Consider the following 20,407-nt stretch of genomic DNA (forward strand, 5'->3'; position numbering starts at 1 on the left):
GTTCCAAGGAGCATGCGGGGATTAGCTGAGGGTCTGTTTCGCAGCTCCAGTTGACCCTGATCTTGCTCTTCCGCACTGACTACGGAGTCAGGGCTGTCCCCAAGGCGGGGAGGACAGATAGTCTAACCAATGCCTAAGCAACCACTCACAATTTGTATTGATAATAAAGTTGTGGCCAAAATTATGCCAAAAACCTTAAACAAAAATAATGTGTGAAGTTTGAGTTATTGGGTTTGGGGTGTCTTGGGGACCTCAGCACGCAAACATTATTTCTGTCGAGGTACTCCAAGGTACATCGAAAACACGCCAGAATGTAAGAATGCCAAGCTTCAGCCGTCAAGGACACTTGCCCTTGTAAGCCTGCTTTTGTGAAAATCCCATTTCCAGAGATGAGAGGGCCTTTGGATATGTCTAGAGCCCTTTTCCCTTCATGCATTATTAATTAATTTATTATTACAGTTATTATGATCTTTATGAAGTGTACCGAAGCCCTATTTATCCGAGATCAGCTAATTTTTAATGAGCCAATTCTACTGCCAAGGCCACTTCTTTAACCAAACGGCATGGCTTTCCTTAAGGAAGGAGACAAAGGCCGTTTGGACGCCTCACGTCAATTACTACTCCAGCATGAAATATGATCCAAGTTTTAAAGCACAGAATTGGACGCCGCAGCTTAGAAAGCACCAGCTGCAAATATTTACTGAAAGGTACCTTTCAAAAAAGAAAAAGAAAAATGATCAAGATCTTTTAAGTACAAGGGAAGATTCCTGGAAGCCCCTTTCAGAACAAACAGCAATTTAGATACAATCGCTAAACTAGCTTGAGCAGAAAAAGAAGCTTTACATACAAAAGAGTGTGCATTTAACTATGCGCTCTGTGGTTTTATAGCATGTATTTATATGCATGGAATGGGGAACCTCCCCACAAATGACTGGAGCAAGAGTTCATGCTCTGGTCAGGCAGAGCACGGGTCATTTGAAAAGGTCTGTGCAATTGAAAACTGTTTAAACACTGCGGGGAATTAGCATGTAAAAAGAAGAGAGAACGAAAGCTGAGACAGGATGGGGGAACAAAGTGTTCTCTAAACTTGCCTTTGAGTGACTGAAGAAACTGGGTTGAACAGGACAGCACACACACACCAAATGTAGGAGTAATCCTTTCTCTCTCTCTTTTTGGTAGTTGAAATTCAGGATCTCTTATTGCTAGTAGTTTTCTGCTACTCTCCCACCAAGTGGTGATGGACAAACAGATCTGTTTCAAGTCCATGTCACTTTTGCATATGATCATCTATAAATCCATTCCATCTCATTTCTGTATTAATTTACATTAGAAAATGAACAAAATATGTGCTTCCTAGAACGTATCTAAATGTACTTTTTCTGAAAGTATGTATTTCTTATATGCATTTTTGTAGATTTATTTGAGCCCAGATCTACATCCCAAACTTTAAAGATGTGCAAAATCTGAAGGATAGCTGCACCTTGTTGCGTACGGAAGTGTGGATCCGGTTACTTCATGTTGGCGTTCATTGTGTGTTGGATCAGACCAAACGTTCATCTAGTCTAGCATCCTGTTTCCAGTTGTTGCCAGCAAAATAGTCACTGGGAAGCCTACAAGTCAGGCATGAAAACAACAGCCACCTCCCATTGTTTGTCCCCCAGCAACCAGGATTCAGAGTATCTGAACATGGAAATTCTATTGAGCTATCACTGGTAATGGCTGATGATGGATCTATCCTTCATGTGGTTGCCTAATCCTCTTTTAATAGCCATCTTGGACAATGGCGATCACCACATCAAGTTGAAAGATAACTCCACAGGCAAATAAAACAGTTTTGTCTGCCAATTGATTTTGAGTGACCCAATGTTCTGGTATTCTGGGAGACAGATAAACATTTCTGCCTATCCGCTTTCTCTGTCATGACATTTCTGGATTGTTATCAAAGGCTACAAATTTTGCCAAACTACTACTACTACTACAACTACTATTACCATTAACATTATTATCATGCTGCCCTTCATCCAAGGATCACGGAACCATTTACAATATAAAAACAACATGTAACAAACAAAACAATACCCCCATGTTTGGCCCCCAGTTTAAAAGGCCATAGATTGTTTAATTAGCCAAAGTAGAAGAGGAATCTCTTTGCCTGACACCTAAAGATATGTAAGGAAGGTGCCAGGTAAGCCTTCATAAGGAGGTCATTCCACAAGCAAGGAGGGCCATTCTGGACCTCTCTTGGAGGAGGCACATGAAGAAGGGCCTCGGCGGAAAGTCACAGGGTCCATTTCAGTTCTTATGGGGAGAGGTGGTCTATTAAAGGCAACCACATCTACAACACATAAAGGTAAAGGGACCCAGTCATGGCCGACTCTGGGGTTGCGGTGCTCATCTCACTTTATTGGCTGAGGAAGCTGGCATACAGTTTCCGGGTCATGTGGCCAGCATGACTAAGCCGCTTCTGGCGAACCAGAGCAGCACACGGAAATGCCGTTTACCTTCCCACCAGAGCGGTACCTATTTATCTACTTGCACTTTGACGTGCTTTCAAACTGCTAGGTTGGCAGGAGAAGGGACCGAGCAACAGGAGCTCACCACGTCGCAGGGATTCAAACCGCCGACCTTCTGATTGGCAAGTCCTAGGCTCTGTGGTTTAACCCACAGCACCACCCGCATCCCTCTACAACACATAGCTACTGTCAAATCTGGAAATGACTAGAACATTGATGACTGAGGAGAGGTCTGACTTCTCCAGGAAAAGCCACAGTTGCATAGCAGCTAATAAGAAATTCTCCTGGTCATTGCCACCACTGGACCTTTCCTGGTTGAGTACGTGGGAAGTTGTTTGCATTGTCTGTGAAGTGGGATTGGGTGGGGGGAACCACCTGATAAATGGCATCTTCAGGTCAAGTTACATCATAAATAATCTGCAAAGATTTAGCAAACCTCATTGTGAGCGGACACTGTGCCATTGACATCTCTTGTTGGAAAGGCAGCTTGGATTTAGCTCCCAACTTCACATAATGTAATTATTATCCTCTGTGTACTTGTGGGGGTGAAAGAAAATTAATAATATACTTCATAATAATGGCAAGTGCCTTTGTAATTTGTGCTGTAAAACAGCCAGAAAGGCTTAGACACTATTGTGGAAGGCTATGCCGAAAAAAGGCTTAATTTAAGATAAATAATCTGGTAATGTCAGGCCTCTTCTTTCACTAAATAAAAGTTTTGGCAATGTCATCACCAAGACAGAGCCTTTGTGTTCAATGGCCTTTTAATGTGAAACTAAGCTTTTTGAAAAATTTGAAATCTACTGCAACCCGGACAAATTTTTTCTAATGTGCAGAATAATACAAATGCCCCTCAAGTTTTAAACATGGCAACCATCACTAGAGGTGTTTTCTTTAAAAAAACAAGCAAACTTTCAACTGTCACCATTGTTCCCCTTTGAAGCAAAGGAGAGGTAGCAAAGCAGATTAAAAGCATTATTATTCAAACAAACACCACTTGACCAGAACTAAAGTACAGACCTGACCATTTCATTTTTTCCCCCATAGTTCCCATGGTCTGAAAGCCATCAGAGCCAATTTCTTGATCCTATTTTCGTATATGTGGAATCATGGGGTACAGAACAGAAATTCATACAATCATCCACACAAGAAACCCTGGGTAAACCACGTATGGTCTGACATTCAACTAACCCAAAGAATAAAGAGGCATCTATTCTAAAGTGTCCAGTGCCCATAACATTATTATTGTATTTTCTTTTATTTTGAGACATTTTTACATGCGTTCATGTAAGATTCCTAAAGAGAGTTTAAAGAGAAAGAAACATTTCCTTAATTTAAGACCTCAGTTACATGCTACCACATCTATACTGGTGTGTATAATAACTGGGTACAGGATCGCAGTCTTAAAACAATTCATTTGCTATGTGTTAACCGAAAACAGCCGTTTCCCATTCCTGACTTCTGATCTTACTGATTTGCGGCTTATCCTCTGCAAGCCTATTCTTGCTTATTCCAGCTGCAATACTACAGCCTAGAAATATTCTGTAGCACTTCTGATTTGACTATCCAGAAAAAGTAGGAATAGGTAGACCAAGATCTTCAACTTTCTCCACATAGAAAGTGTGTTTAGTCCTCCTGGTCCCATGTTGGTTCATCCCTAAAAACAGGATGCCAAGATTTCCAGAGGGCTAGCAATGTTAGTCTGTTGCAACGGAAAACCCCCAAAGATTTTTGTAGTATGTATATATTTCTTCATGGTGAGAAGAGTTTTCTTAACTTACTTTTGATTGGCCTATAGACTGGTTGATAGGGTTGCCAGATGTTGAAGAGCAAAAAAAGAGGGGAACCCGAGCCACTGCCAGCCAGAGCTGGGGAAATTGGCATTCGGGGCTGCTGCCGTGCTTGCATGCCTCTTTCCCCAAGTTGGACTAGCAGTGGCTGTAGAGTGCAGAGCAGCCCAAACCCAAGCCCAAGTCTGATCCGCCGGAGCCCAAGCTGCTCCCAAATAACCCCTCCCCCCAACCCCCCCCCCGGACATTTCCTTCACAATCTAAAAATCCACCCAGATGGGCATGTTGCCCACCCCCAATAGAGGATATGTCCTGGTTTTCTCAGATGTATGGCAACCCTATTGGTAGATCAGGCTCCCTACAATATCAGTCCTAAGAGGTAGAGTCTTCTAACATTAAATGAATTGAATTCTGGAGGAAACAATCTCACAGCAGCCCACAAGCAAGCTACCATCTTTCTATGTATTTAGCTCATAGGTGGAAAATAAAACACAACATAGAAACACAGTGTGATTGTGCCACAATAAGATGAAGTAGACGATTCGCCTTCCTTGTCGCCTTATGCTGACAAAAATAAGCATGCTTGCTTACATATAGTGTACAGTCTGTCTTAATATGGAAGTATTTCATAATTACATGACAGAAACCCTAGATAAATTTTCTCATTATTTCTATCATTTTTAAATATCAAGCCTGTTAAAAATGAATTCAAATATGTGCTTGTAATACACAGTACCCAATAGAGAAAAACTCCTATTTATTACTACTATTACAAAACATAATAATCACAATAAATGTAATAATAATAATAGCATAGTTTGCTTTTTCATTTGTTCAAAAAGAGCAGAGAGAATACAAATATTCTAACCAGTAATGCCAGCTCCTTCTTTTTTCCAGCCTGGGATAAGATGACACATTCAAATCTCTTTCATTCTTCTCATTTCACAGCCCCTTTAGATAAACAAAATACAAGGAATGATGGGACATTAATGTCAAACTTGACAATATCTCTGACAGACTTTGGAGTTAGTTAGTAATAGCAATAACAAATCATCTTGTAGGGTTTATTTTTAAATTTCTGTTGTATTTCATTTCTGCAGCTGGATTTGTCTTTGAACCAGCATGCCCTCTGCCACACTGGCTTCCCATCTGGGTAATAGTTATTTATATTTAAATATTTTCAGTATTCTCAGCCTCCCTCCCCCAAGAACCTGAGGTGATATGCTTGTGAAGGACCTAGTAGCTCCCAGGGTTAATCCCACATAACTGCTCAATAATCCTGTAGTTTTTAGCAAAATGATTAGATACTTTCATGGATACTTATAAATGGCTATCGGCCATGATAATAAAATTGACTCTCTCCATCCAGAAGCAGCATAGCTTGGCATAGCAAATTCTGGTTATCAAAACCAGGGCCTGGCTGCCTCCCTCATGACCTGCTTGTGAACTTCTAGGATCAATACACTGGTCACTGGTGAAAATATAATACTGGATTAGATGGCATGAGGAAGCCCCAGCATAAGACTATTTGTTCGTTTAACCCTATAGTGGTGGCATCCCTCTAAGACTGCAGATATCTCTCCAAGATTCTTTGCAACACTTGCTACCTCATCCTTAAACTCAACAATACAGTATTTGTGGTCCTCTGGATATTGTTGGACTCCAACAATGATGTGAGTCCCTTAGGGGGCTGTGTGGCTTCTCTGAGACAAAGCAGGATTTCTGCAAGGTTACATGAGTCAAACTAGGGATCCCTGAAGCACTTTGTAGCAACTCAACAATCCTTTTAAAAAATAGACAAGTATCTGTTAAAATTGAAAATATGTGACTCAGATTACTGTGTAATGAAAATTTCTGGATCAGATAGAGAATGGAAAGCGCCTTCTAAATTGACACAGATCTAGGTTGTAACACGGGGAAATGGTTTTATCCCAGTGCTTTGGAGGAAGAAGCAACTTTGCAGGAGGAGAATTTATGGTTCTAGAAGCCATGAGGGGAAGAGCAGAGGGCGAGCACCTTCATGACTAGTAGCTCAAGTATATAATCACAAGTTACTTACTTCTGTTTTTTTCCACCTCTAAATCAATTTTAAGGGTGCCTAGCTACAATGTGGCATGGTTGTTGTTGTTGTTGTTGTTGTAAAACTAGTGGCACCTCACTTATGTCTGCAATTTTCAGACTAGTTGCCCTCAAAACACTAGGGAATATTAAATTGTTCTTTTTCTACACACCGTGAAGCTAGAATGGCTACCCTTACAGAAAAAAACACTGGAGTTTTCCTTCTGATACTACTACTACTACTAATTTATTATTTATACCCCGCCCATCTGGCTGGGTTTTCCCAGCCACTCTGGGCGGCTCCCAACAGAATGTTGCTGCTGCTGTTGTGGTTGTTGTTAATAAAGTGATAAAATATCAAACATTAAAAACTTCCCTAAACAGGGCTGCCTTCATGTGTCTTCTAAAAGTTAGATAGTTGTTTATTTCCTTGACATCTGGTGGGAGGGCGTTCCTTAGGGTGGGCGCCACCACAGAGAAAGCCCTCTGCCTGGTTCTTTGTAACCTTACTTCACTCAGGGAGGGAACCGCCAGAAGGCCCTCGGTGCTGGACCTCAATGTCCAGGCTGAATGATGGGGGTGGAGATGTTCCTTCAAGTATACTGGGTCGAGGCCATTTAGGGCTTTAAAGGTCAACACCAACACTTTGAACTGTGCTCAGAAATGTACTGGGCAAGACGCCTTTGCCCAAAGACATTCAAAAGTGAAAATTTTATAGATGTTTCTTTTTAAAACAAATTGCCCACAAATTGTATGAAACTTAGCAAGCTTTGCCCACTCTTGAGTGGCTAGTATGCCTATAAATTTCATCCACTTCCTAGCCGTGAAATTAAAGAGACTTGGACAGAGTTAAATTGGGTAGACTATAAAATACCTCAGATCAAGGCAGACTGTTTCCTGAAGCACCGAAGTGGCATCCATACCCATTATTGTGCCTGGTGCATATGCCTAATACACACACAGAGGTGTGTTAATACTTGTTCTCAGCCTCTCTGGTCACAATGGGAAATTTTTAGATGCCAGTTTCATGTGCACATAAGAGCAAGCCAATAGTTCTGACTTTATTAATATTCATTGTTTCTCATCTTTAATAGTGCATTGTTGTTTTTAACCTGAGTCAATTGCTACCTGAAAGATAAAGCACATAGCCATTATTAGGGTGGAGACATGATGAATGGAAGATATAGCTAGCTGTTTTTTTTTCTCCCAGCTATTCACTAATCTCTTTGTCTCGCCTCAGCCTTGATAAAGTTGCTATTTCCCCAGAGAGAAGCTTCTTCCCTCAGCCTTTTCCTATCTAAAGCACAAACACTCTGACATGTCTTACTGAAGTCCTTGTTGTGTGTGTGTGCATTCCGAGGCCTTGTTCATAAATCATAAAACTTCATTCAGGATTATAATTACTGTGGGTACTTGGTACAGAAAAATTAAGTATTTCATTCTAAATTATTGTGGGGAACATGATCTTATTATTTCAATGTATTATTTTGGAGTATCCGAAATCACTTTGGTTAAAAATTCCTTCTTCATAAAAGAAGTTAATTCACAAAGTAAAGTATTTACTGCTTGAGCAATACGTGTATCACCAAAGCCCTTCACATGTCCTACATGTCCTACATGACATAAACCTGCCACGACTAACAGAGCAATCCAAACCGTCATTCCCCTCCAGCAGAGCTTTGCAGAGCCACTTTTCCATCCACATCCTGGCTGCTCATCCTGGATGATGAGGAAGGGAAGATGATTGAGCCAGTTACCTCTGCCATTTCCAGGCTGGTGCAGCAACTGGCTTGAGATAGGACCCAATGATTTATGCTAGCTCCCACTTGAAGGGTGGAAGGGGGAAGCTAGTGCCGATGGAGTGACTCTTGTGTCACTTCATTGTTGATAGCTGGTAGGAGACTAGATCAATAAGCCAGCAGAGTTGGGCAAGCCGACATTGCAAAAAAAAAAAAAACACAACAAACCGCAGCCTACCATGTTGAATTTGGTTTCTTCTTTAGGGTTGAAATCCAAACTACACTTCCCTGGGAGTAAATCCAACTGTATTCAGTAGGATTTAGTTCTGAGCAGGCATCATTTAGGACACACTGAGAATCTAGGATTGTGCTATTAGTGACAAAATAATTCCTGGAAAAACCTTACAGAATATGATGAATCAAAGTGACATCACTGGCTGTAGTCCTGAAACAGAGGCAGTCCTTCTGATAAATGTTCCCTTCACCCAGTGTATACCCAGTCAATCACAATATCTGTTAGCTATCCTATTATCCTTTAGCACCAAACAATTACTATGTTTTTCCCAAGCTCAGCAACACTTCAGAGACCAGCTAACTTGCCAGGGATCTGAATAACAAGAGGAGTACTTTGGCTACCCACAAAAAAGCTTTTACACAAATTTAAACACAATAAATTGAGACCTTTATACATGCATTTCCCTTCCATATCTCCATAACATGTTTGTGCTCCTAAATTAAGAGTAGAAAACATAAAAAACACTTCTCCTTGAAGAAAAATTGTGAAGAAAGAATAAATATACACCCATACCCATTCTTACCCAGCTCTTCCCAATGATTATTGGTTTTTATTTATTTATTTATGAAATGATAAAACAACAAAATAATAAAAATTGTACCATTACAGTAATGGGTTGTATTCAATGCATCACTAACAAGAACATTCGGTTGGCACAAGGATTTCTCCTTGTGCACGCTTCTCCTTCCTCCTTTGATTATTTGATTGTTGTTAGCCGCCCTGAGCTCGGCTTTGGCTTGGGAGGGCGGGATATAAATAAAATTTATTATTATTATTTATTATTCCCTTGCACACTCCTAAATCTGTGAGGGGCCTTCATCCAATCCTGCAGGTGTGCTTTGGGCCTGGCATGGGGCACACAGAGAAGAGAAGGGGGCAAAGTCCTGTCACAGTAGCACTAATTCTTGCATTAACAAATATATTCAGTTGAATACCACCCCATAAATGTAAGCCCAAGAGCATCATTAATTCCTGGCATTAAACACCAGAAAAGACTTGTGTGCACAGATGTCATCACCACTGTCAGCACTCAGAGGGGAGGCAATTCCATAGAAAAGGGGCCAACACAAAGATCCTCTCCCAAGTTGTTCAGAGTGTTGTAGATTAAAACAAAACATTGAACATAGCCCAGTAGCTCAATGGCAGCTAGTACAGCTAATTCAAGAGTAAACTTGCTACAGCATTCTCCACCAGCTGCAGCTTCCAGACCAATCTCAACTTTCATCTTCTAGGTACTCCATTTCCATTTAGTGGCCCACATCCAGACCATTACTGGCTTTCATCATTAGCTCACATTAAGGCAAACCAAGGACGTATCTGACTGCTACTTAATCCCATCTCTGCCAGCCTGCAATCAATTGGATGAAGCCTCCAGGAACATAGGTCGTTCCCATATACCGAGTCAGATCATTGTGATCTGTCTGGCTCTGTATTGTCTATACTGACTGGCAGTGTGGCTCCAGGATTTCAGATACATTCCCAGTTCTGGAAATACTGGGTCTTGAACCTCTGACCTTCTGAATGCAAAGCAGATGCACCACCACTCAGCTACAGCCCTTACAAGTACCACCACCCTTTGAACTGAGTGGCAGTGAGAAGTATGAAAGCACCTTAGGAAGTCTCATCAGGGAAGTCTATCTCAATCTCCCTCAATGCATACATTACCTGCCTCATGAATGAATCAGTTTATACTTGGTTACTGTCACCCCATCTATTAACCAATAAGATAAGCAGGCTTCACAGAATAACCTCAAGAGAAAGATTGCATCCCTCTATAGAAAGGCGATAACAGCCTTCCCTGTTGGCCAGAGTCACCAGCATACCAACACTGGCTGCCAGGTTCACATTGCTTCCTCTGGGAAGAGGGGTGGGACAAACCTGGCCCCAATGAATGCCACAGGGGGGAGGATCCAAGATGGCGTCGTTGGTGGTAGCTCTATTTTGTGCTCCGCGTTGATAATATAGATTTATCAGTATTTTCTAGCACTTTTAAAGCTTTTTTTTTAACTGAGCTTAGTAGTTTTAAACTATTATCTTTTTTTATTAACTGCCAAAGGCCTATTTTTATCCAAAAGAGGTTCGGCAAGCCGCCCTATCTTCACGGAGCTGGTAATTAGCAGACGGGGGAGTCAGCTACTCCTCTGGAAGGACGCCGAGCTTTTTATCCATAAAAAAAAACAAAAAGGAAGGAACTGAAGCAGCTACAACTCCAAGAAACACAAGGCAAGTTCAACTCGATAATTATTCCAAGGGACTTTTGTTTTTGTTATACTGCCTAGCTACTTTACCGGTTACGCCGTGAGGCTGCTGAATGAGGGAGAAAGACCTAGTTGAATTTTAAAAGAAACAAGTTATAGTATGAAAGCCTAGGACCAGTAATATTTTCCAACATTTTAAATGATTGATACCTCACAAGCCCCGATGTAAATTGCTGGAGAAACTAACAAGTTGAAGAGATTGGAGAGGTCTAGAGGCAACTTCCACAAATCGGCATTTCTGCTATTGATTACTCCAGCTTAGAACAAAAGATAAGTCGCCGTTAAGCAAGCACCCCCTACCATATATCCATATATACCTATATACCCACTATGGTCCTCACCAGGAAAAAATACAAGGACCAAGGAATCTTGCCTAATTCACCACAGAGCCCGATGGAGCGCCGAAGGAGACAAAGTAAAATTACCAGCTACTTTCCTCAAAAAGACTCGAGTAAGAGAACTCAGAATGAGAGTATGCTAGAGGTAGCTATGCCTTTGCCACTCACAGTGTTGGATTGGTCAACACAGCTAAAGGACTTGCAAACAAACAACAAGAGGACAAACCATCCAACAAATTTGGCCCAAGAACTTGCCATAGCAGAGAATGCTACAAAGGCTAATACAGCCAACACACCTGATGCTAATCCTCATTTGTCACCGCTGGAACCTGGAAGCAACCTTTCAACCCACTGGTTGAAAGCCAATGACAGCGGAACAGAAATGCGGGGTGATTATCTTCAGGAGCAGATATACCAGATTTCTACGGATCTCCTTAACGTCAAAAATTTCTTATCGATAACAAACGGGCTTCTCCTGACCCTAGTGGATAATTTCAAACAACATGTGAGCGCTTCAGTCCAGTATACAAATCCCCTAGCCAGCCCGGATCTACCACTCCCCAGCAAACCCCGGAGGAAAAAAGCCGAGCCTAAGATGAAGAAAAGCAAAAATATGAAAAACCTAAGGCGGCTTAAGACAACTCACCGTACCTGTAAAAAATATTGGCAGAAGCTCTTTAACCTTCTTCCATCCCTTTCTACAAATGGAACAAACAAATCCAACTCGAGTGCCATCAAAGAGACACGTAAAGTAGATACACTCACAAAAGAATCTAAACCAAGCTTTGAAGAACCAACACCGAGCTGGGACAAAGGAACTAATCCATCTACAGTTATACCGCCCCAGAGTCCTCTTATGGCCAGCACAGAATCTGTAGACAGAGGTGAGCTGGCGACCCAAGCTATTGAGGGGAACCACTCCTCTCAAGCTCGACAGATGTTGTGTCCCAAAAGAGAATGGAGTTTAGTCCTAATCCCACAAAAGCTTGTCTTTGCTAATTACCCTAAACCGCCTAGATTTTATGCAGGGTCGGACCGTATAGACCACTTTTTGTCCATCATAAGTGGCATTTTACCGGGGGTAGTAAAAGCAATTGACATAGCCGCTATAGAGTATCTACATCAAGATGATTGCTCGGTACGAGCACTGATTACTTTTTTAGATCATAGTCTGGCCAGCTTTATTTTTAGAGCTAAAAACCTATTCAAAAAAGAAAGAATAGTCCTATTAAGAATATTTGAAAATAGAGCACCTTTAACCTCTCTGATGGGGCCCAAGGGCATAGGAATGGAAGTTCACAAAAGGGAAAAAACCAACCACCAAAACCATCAAAATAGAAAGCATAAGTTCCAGCAGGATCATCTCCATCAAACAGTGCCAAATGAAAAAAAGGAAGCTCCACATCCAACTGGCGTCTGGCCTCTCACGTGTGATAGTGAGGACTCCGTTTTGGAGGAAGAACTCTCACTGATAAAGCGATTCTGGTCACTGCACTCTCCAGCTCAAACTGAGATCCTGAAAAGACTTGATTTACTTCGAAGCAGACTAGAAAAAAAGGATGACCAAGGTGAGACAATGAAGGACCCTTATGTGCAGCCCATATCTCCCAAATGTCTAGTGGATAGGAGGACGGTGGGAGGCACCTTTAAATGTGTAGACGTGGAATTACAATCAGAGCCCCCTGTGATGTACAATAAAGTAAGACCAAATCAAGGTGTGAAATCTCAAAGCGCCTGGCACACCTATCTTAAATTGTCTCCGAATGAATTAGCTTCCCCCCCAACTCCAAAATCTAGCCCCAAATCACCAAGAAGAGAGGATCATTACACTCTCTCCAAGCAGTCATCCTCGAAAAGAGCCAATGGGTGTGTTTTTTTAGACACCAAAGAATTGCTGGACGTGGTGGTGACATAGATCCAGCTCCCCGAAGGGCCCGGGGCCTAAAAGTGCTGTCTTGGAATATCGCGGGTTGGCACGCCAAGAAAAACAACCAACAATTTTTGTGCTACCTTAAGCAATTTGACATCATCTTCTTTCAGGAGACATGGCAGAATGACCCTATATTTCTCAATGGGTATAACTGCCACTACCTGCCTGCCTCTCCATCTTTAAGGGGCGGCAGATCTAGTGGTGGCCTAGCTTGCTTCATTTCCACGGAGCTGGCGCATTCTCTAACAGCCCTACCCAGCTGCAATTCTCTAGCAACAGCCGCTCTACTTAGCTTCAAGAGAACTACTCTTTTGCTGGTCAATGTCTATATTCCCCCAGGCCAAAAAAACCCCGCGGTCAAGGCTATTTGGGCTGAGCTAGAGGCGTTTTTAGAGCCTTTCGAATCTACTTACCCGTCTGCCCTGACTATTGTGTGTGGAGACTTTAACGCTAGTATAGGAACAGATGACAACAGTCTATACACTCACTTCAACCTATTTATGGACCCTGAAGAACAGACGGATATTGGTGCGACACGACTGTCCAAAGATAGAAGAAGTAATTTTTCAGGTCTCTGCTTAGTGCAGGCTGCCAGACGGAGGGAACTGCTGATATTAAACGGCAACATAGAGGGGGATCGCCCCGGGGAATATACCCATTTTTCCAAGGCTGGGGGAAGCGTTATAGATTATATTCTAATCTCAAGATTTGCTCACAGCTCTGTAAGGAAGTTCCAAGTGGGCCACAATACTCTGAGTGATCACCTACCTCTAATTTTAGAGCTTGCAGGTCAGCCTTTTGACTATTCTATTGCCGAGCCACAATATATACCTTCTGTAAATTTGGGTATACCTGCTCCCAAAAGACTCAAATGGTCCCCAATACTGAATGAAAATCTAACCCTCCTTCTTCAGTCAGCGGAGTTAAAGCTTATTCGCTCCGCTATTGTGTCAGGCAATTCAGTAGATGCGATTATGGAACGCTTTAAATTACTTTTGGAAAGATTGAAATCCCATTTAACAACAGTGATACATAGCGCCGCTACAAAGAGGGCAAAGGACGGAGCTAGCTGGTTTGACCTGGAGTGCAGGCAAACAAGGAGACAAATGAGAACAGCCTACCAGAGATATAGGAAATCAGGGACTGCCCTCCTACTTAATGCTTATATTTATCTGAGAAGGTCTTACAAACAATTACTAAGGAGAAAGAAACTGGAAGCTGAAAGAGCTGCATGGCACAGTCTGGTTAAGGCATCGCACGAGAAAGATACTACTTGCTTTTGGCGAACCATATCTGGTCTACTGGACCAGGAGCGTACTAATTCCATCTGTACAGTGGAACCAATGGAGTGGTTGCGCCATTTTCAATCTTTGTTCTATGACCAGGAAGCCCAACACTACAAATTATGTATTCAATTGGAGGACCTACCTCATTGGCCACCAGTAACTGTAAAGGAAGTTGAGAACTTAATCGCACAATTAAAGAACAACAAGGCCCCAGGGAATGACTACATCCCTGCCGAACTTCTGAAGTCCAACATTGGCTGGTGGGCCCCCCTGCTGGCGTCTTTATTTTCTTGGATCGACTCAACGGGTTTACTCCCAGATGGTTGGACTGAGGCAATAGTTATTCCAATCTATAAAAAAGGACCTATGCCAGACCCGGCGAGTTATAGACCAATCAGTCTTCTGCCTATACCCAGCAAACTATATGCCAAACATCTTTATATTAAGCTAACTAGCTGGCTCGAAACTGAAGCTATTCTAGCGGAAGAGCAAGCGGGTTTCAGGCAAGGCAGGTCCACCATAGACCATTGCTTCACCCTAGCCTATTTAATTGACAAATATGCCAAAAAATCCCGTGGGGTGCTATATGCAGCCTTTATCGATCTAAAGGCTGCTTTCGATTCAATTCCACGTGCAAGACTCTGGGATAAATTGAGCACATCAAGTATAGACAAAAGACTATTATTTCTGATCAGCTGTTTATATAAAGACACGGTGCTGCATGTAAGAACTTCGTCAAATGGCCATCTTATAGGACCAGTTCCTGTCTGCAAGGGGGTCAAGCAAGGTTGCATCTTGGCCCCAGTTTTATTCAACTTTTACATCAATGATATGGTTAATTGTTTGTCATCTCCGGACTTCCACGCCCCGAAACTGGCTGACAAATCAATATCAGTACTTTTGTATGCTGATGATGCGATACTCCTATCTCGAACAAGAATAGGCTTAAATAGGCTCATAGGTGAATTTTCAGCATACTGCAGGAGAGAGCAACTGGTAATAAACTATCAGAAAACCAAAATTATGGTTTTTGCAAGGAAACACAGACAGTACAGCTGGAGGATGGATAACCAGACAATTGAACAGGTTAAAGCCTTCAAATATCTGGGTATCGTTTTCCAGTCGACCGGGTCCTGGGATGTCCATCAAAAATGTGCCAAAGAAAAAGCAGCTCAGGACTTCCGGGTCGGCGCCATCGCCGAATGGCGGGCTCCCTCCGAGCTCCGGAGGGAGCCGGCTTGGCAGGGGCTGGGTCCTACCGCACCGGCGATGCGGGGACCCTTAAAAACCACGGCCAGATTGAGGCCGTGGACATGGAGACTCGGCTGGCACCGTTAGCGCCCTCCCGACTCGTGAAGGAGCCTTTTTAAAGGCTACGGATCGGGTGCCGGGGAGAAGCGTGGTGCTTTGAGTTCTCTGCTATCCCTGCCGAGCGCAGCCGCATGCCATCCGGCGGAGAGCGCTGACTTCTTCTATTGAAAATTCGGCTCTAAAGAAGAACCCGTGAGTAATTGGAATATGGACTAAAAAAAAGGGATAAATTTTTAAAATTCGGAGCGAACGGGGGAGGTGGAAAAAAGGAAGTCAGCCTACCCCCAAATTGTAGAAGAGCCAAAACAAAGGACTGGACAACTAAGATCGAGTGTAACCTTATCTTGCCGAATCAGCAACTTCGCGAGGGAAAATTATAAGATTGAGCTGGAGGAGAAAAGTGGAATTGTTTTTTAAAAAAAGCAACCCCCCCGGAATCCCTGGAGCGATTCGTGAAACTGCCTGGAGAAAAGTGATGGAGGTTTTGACAGCTGTCAAAGAGCTGTCAAAAAGGAAGATTAAAATAGAGACTTTGTTATGAGGACTTTGCCGGTTATATTTGTTACAAATTGAATACAAATTGTTTTAAATATCGGTCAACAAGCTACTTGGTCTGGTGGATGTGATTCTGGAAGGGAACTTTGTTACTGCAATCCACCTAGAGGAGCCGAGGGACATTGCATGTGTTTTTCACAGGAAATGTGAACAGTTGAATGGAACTTTCAATCTCCTGGGAAACTGCAGGAATGGAACACTATTTTGTCTACAGAGGTCTACACACTACAGGAAACAATGGAACTATTTGTTGGAAAATGAAAGGAACATGATGTAATGCTTTGCTTCAAGAATAACAAACCTCTGCAGAGACACTAGAAACTTTTGGAAAAAGAACATTTCTGTGGGAGAACAGAGAAATAAAAAGGAGGAGAATGATTGATAAGAACAAGGAAACAACAAGAACTGGACAGAACTGGGGGAACATTTGGGATATTCAGGTTTGACAAGCTTATGGATACAAAATTGGAGTTTTTACTCCTGGATATAAAAACCTGGATAGAAGAAATGGGCCCTTATTTGATAGAGTCCTTCTACGATTGGACATCCGTAATTAAAGACTGGCAAAGAATCGGAGGGATATAGTGTAATGTGGGAACTCCAGGAAGATATTAGAAGTGGAGGGATAGGTGAAACGCAAAGGGGAAAGAGGGGAGGGAAAATTGGAATCCAAAGGCTGTAAAATTATTATTTACATTTATCTTATTTTCATCTGTACTATGTTTGAAAGGGGGAAACCCGTGGAAGGGTATAGATCGATCTTAGGGGACGAGAATTTGGATAAATTGGGTTATTGACGAAGAGTGTAATTTGGGGATAAGAATTTGTTGAATTTAATTGCTTATTTGGAAGATTTGGAACACAAGAGGGGGTAGGGAGGGGAAGTCCTAGCTATTGGCAATAGATTGGATTTAATTTGCTTTGATTTGTTCTAATTTGGAAAACCTTAATAAAAATTATTATTAAAAAAAAAAGAAAAAGCAGCTCAAAGTATTAAGATGCTGTCTCACTTCTTTTATACGAAGGGGGGCAGATACATCCCAGCAGCCTTTGAAGTCTTTCAAGCAAAACCTCTGGCGCAGTTACTGTATGGGGCACAAATCTGGATGGGGAACCACTGCTCCAGTCTTGAAACTGTTCAGTCTAAATTCCTAAGGCAGATATTCGGCGTCCCCTCCTGTGTTCCAAACGCAGCATTACGACTCGAGGCCTGCCTTCCATCTGTAGAAACTCAGACCTGGCAAAGAACACTCAACTACTGGCTTCGTCTTAATCTAAATCCACCTGGTCTACTGCCTCTAGTAATGCAAGACCCCCACAAAAGCAAGTGGTTCAAAACTGTGCATCAAAAACTTCTTACATGCGGTCTGCATTCACAGTCCCTACTATCAATGGGCCTCATTAAAGCAAAGAGTCTAATAGGCCAGCGCCTGAAAGACATTGAACGGCAAAACAACCTGACTATCTTAAAGAAACTGTGCCCATGGTATACCTACTTTCCCCCTTCTCATTTTGACTCTCCAGCTTCATATTTGTTTAAATTAACCATCCCAAAATACAGACATGCCTTTACATTGGCTAGATGGGATGTTCTCCCTTCTGCCGTACTCGAAGGTCGCTACCAAAAGACTCCATTTGAAAAACGACTCTGCCCATGTGGAGATGGTAACACGGAAACAGTGTCCCACGTCTTCCTATCCTGCCCCCTTTACAAAGACCTAAGGAATGAGATTATTACTCCACTCATTCTCTCCAACCCCGGCCGTTCACCAGACATCACACTGTATTTCCTCTTATCTGATACGGATAGTCAGATAACAGAGAAGGTCGCGAGGTACATCGAAAGAGCTATGAAATTGAGGGCCACCATCTAAGTGACAGACTTGTTCATCTGACGGACCTCCTTTTGCTTGTTCTTTTCTCCCTTTTATCCTTATTTCTATTTTTAATTCTTGTATAGCTGTGGCCTGTTGGCTTTGCTAATAAAGTTTTGATTGATTGATTGAATGCCACAGGTGTGACATTCATTCAGTTAATACATGCAGTATATGAATGAAAGACAGAAGTCCATAAATACAGACAAATGCACATCAGGAAGTTCTGCTTGAGACGTGGCTTCCCGATGAGTGTCCATAGGTGTGTCAGGATGTGCACCCTTCATTCATTTGTCTTTGGCGTTGGAAACAGGAGAGCAACACCGGCGAGCTACAGAAAATACAATTTCTGTGTACAATTCTGATGGAGTCACTCCAGAGGATGTCACAACTTCATTATCGCAAGAGGAGGAGATCCGGTTTTGTGGCAATTCTGCAGGAAATCAGTTTGCTCTTGCTCAGTTCAGACAGAGAAGTGCTTTCCTTTGGCGTTCCCCTGGCTGTCAGACCCAGCTAGCTAGCAAGCACAAAAGATCCATTGTTTTCTCACAACAGGGAGCTGCTGTTCTATGGCAGTGAAGTCTACCTGCTTACTGGAGTCAAGGGCACCCTTTGACTATTTCACAAAGAGCCACAGCAGATGATGCTGAGGGTTCCCTATGATGCGCTGGCAGTTTTCTTGATGTGGGGGCAGAAGAATGTTTTCTCATTACTACTATAAGCATCAATTGTCTTGCAAAGTATCCGCACGGCCAGCTCTGGGATGAAGTGTGTTTGCAGCTGCGAAGAACCATCCCCCACCACCAACAGCCACATTTAGTAAGTTATTGCAAAGGGCAGCTTCCAGAAACAATGAATTCCTTGATAGAATTCACTGTTTTCAGAACTTGCCTGAAAAATTGCCCTGCTGTTCTGTTGTCTGGAAGAAAATGCTTATACTCTTATTTATATGTGTTGGTTACGAGCAGTAAAGGTAATGCCCTAAAGACTCTGAACGATTAAACAAAGGCAGAAAGTAAATTTGCATTTGTTGCACCATTGAGTCTATGCCATGAATTGGAGTCATGCTGCCTCCTCTTCAGTTCCTTGCTTTGCAATCACACTCATTTTTATTAGAAATTTCTCATTGTGCCTTCAATTTTCTAGAGGGTCAAAGGGTTTGGATCAGTCAGCAGCTGAGGACAGAAAAGTTTTATTAATGTCGACATATTCACTAGGCAGGAGTCTATGTTCTGTCTGACCCAGAGGTTGCCTAGAAAAGAAAGATGGGGGAATAGGGTAGTAGCAAAGTTAGCCATGTGAGAAGCTGGACAAATACCCAGTGCAGAAGATGACTGAAAAACACAATGCCTGATACTTATCAGAGTTATAGATGCTTGCAATAGCATATGTGTATTCTCAAGTCCAAGCTGATCCCTAGAGAGCCTTTCAGTAGTGGCACCCAGTTATTAAGCAGTATTCCTAGAGTAATTGACCTAATGCCATATTAGTGTTTGCCCACACCACCACCACCAATTAAGCCTTATGTTCTGGTTCTCTTGTCCATTTTTTTAAAAAGCGTTTTAATTATGTTTAAGTTTTAATAGTTTCATGCTGCATTTCAACTCTTTTATTTGTTTTGTATGCTGCCCAGATAACTTGTATTATGGGGCAATTATAAAAATGCAACAAAATTAAGACTTTGCAAACTCAAACACTTCAAAAGAAGTGTTGCACTGTAGATTTGCAGATGACACCAAGCTGAGATGGGTAGCTAATGCCTCGCAAGACAGAATGGGCCCAAGCTAACAAAATGAATTTTCACGGGGACAAATGTAAGGTTACGCACTCAGACAAAAAGAACCTGATGCAAAAATACAAGATTGGGGACACCTGGCTTACATGTGAGAAGGATCTAGGGGGCTTGGTGGACCACAAGCTGAACAGGAGTCAACAGGGGAGCTCCAAGACAGCAGGAGTGGCTTTGCAGGTGTCTTCACACCTGCAGGTACCAATGTTGTCAACCTGACTTCCCCTGAGAGCACCACCCTGTTCCATCCCAGCAAACACAATTCTGTCCCCTTTCATGCATCCCCAATAGTAACACATAAAATTAATCCAGATCCTTCCTCAAAAACTTTGAATGGAACCTGCTATTCAAGTTCTACCTGTCTTTTTTTCACTTCCAACAAAATTACAGCTCAGATCAGATGCATATCAAGGAAAAGGATAGCTGCTCCACTGACTCAACAGAAAAATATGATCACTCTTTTTGGAATGACATAGAAATCTGCATCAACAGAATATCATAGAATGTTAAAATTTCAGCAAATTTATAAATATTGCAAAGGCACATGAACCAGCCAGTGTTGTGAATAAGGCTAATGTCCTTGAAAGAGAAAACACTTGAGTGAAATATCATTATTATTATTCCAACTAAAGAATGTGAACACAAAGGACAGGATATCATGATTGGGGCCT

At 42.2% G+C, this 20,407-nt stretch overlaps 1 protein-coding gene and 1 long non-coding RNA gene across 8 annotated transcripts in view; both read right to left on the reverse strand.

The window, feature by feature from the left end:
- CHL1 (cell adhesion molecule L1 like) overlaps positions 1 to 20,407 on the reverse strand; it is a 223,229-nt gene that overhangs the window by 156,725 nt on the left and 46,097 nt on the right. For 2 of the 7 annotated variants that reach the window (XM_083723261.1, XM_083723257.1), the window contains exon 3: positions 5,172 to 5,254. The exons of the other annotated variants lie outside the window; for them this stretch is intronic. The gene's annotated coding sequence lies outside the window, so the exon portion shown is untranslated. The remainder of the gene's footprint in view (positions 1 to 5,171; positions 5,255 to 20,407) is intronic. 7 annotated transcript variants of the gene reach the window in all.
- LOC310838183 overlaps positions 1 to 20,407 on the reverse strand; it is a 196,218-nt gene that overhangs the window by 156,725 nt on the left and 19,086 nt on the right. The window lies entirely within an intron of this gene.

This window comes from Podarcis gaigeae, assembly GCF_964106915.1.
Source record: "Podarcis gaigeae genome assembly, chromosome: 2".
In the NCBI taxonomy this organism is placed as follows: domain Eukaryota; kingdom Metazoa; phylum Chordata; class Lepidosauria; order Squamata; family Lacertidae; genus Podarcis; species Podarcis gaigeae.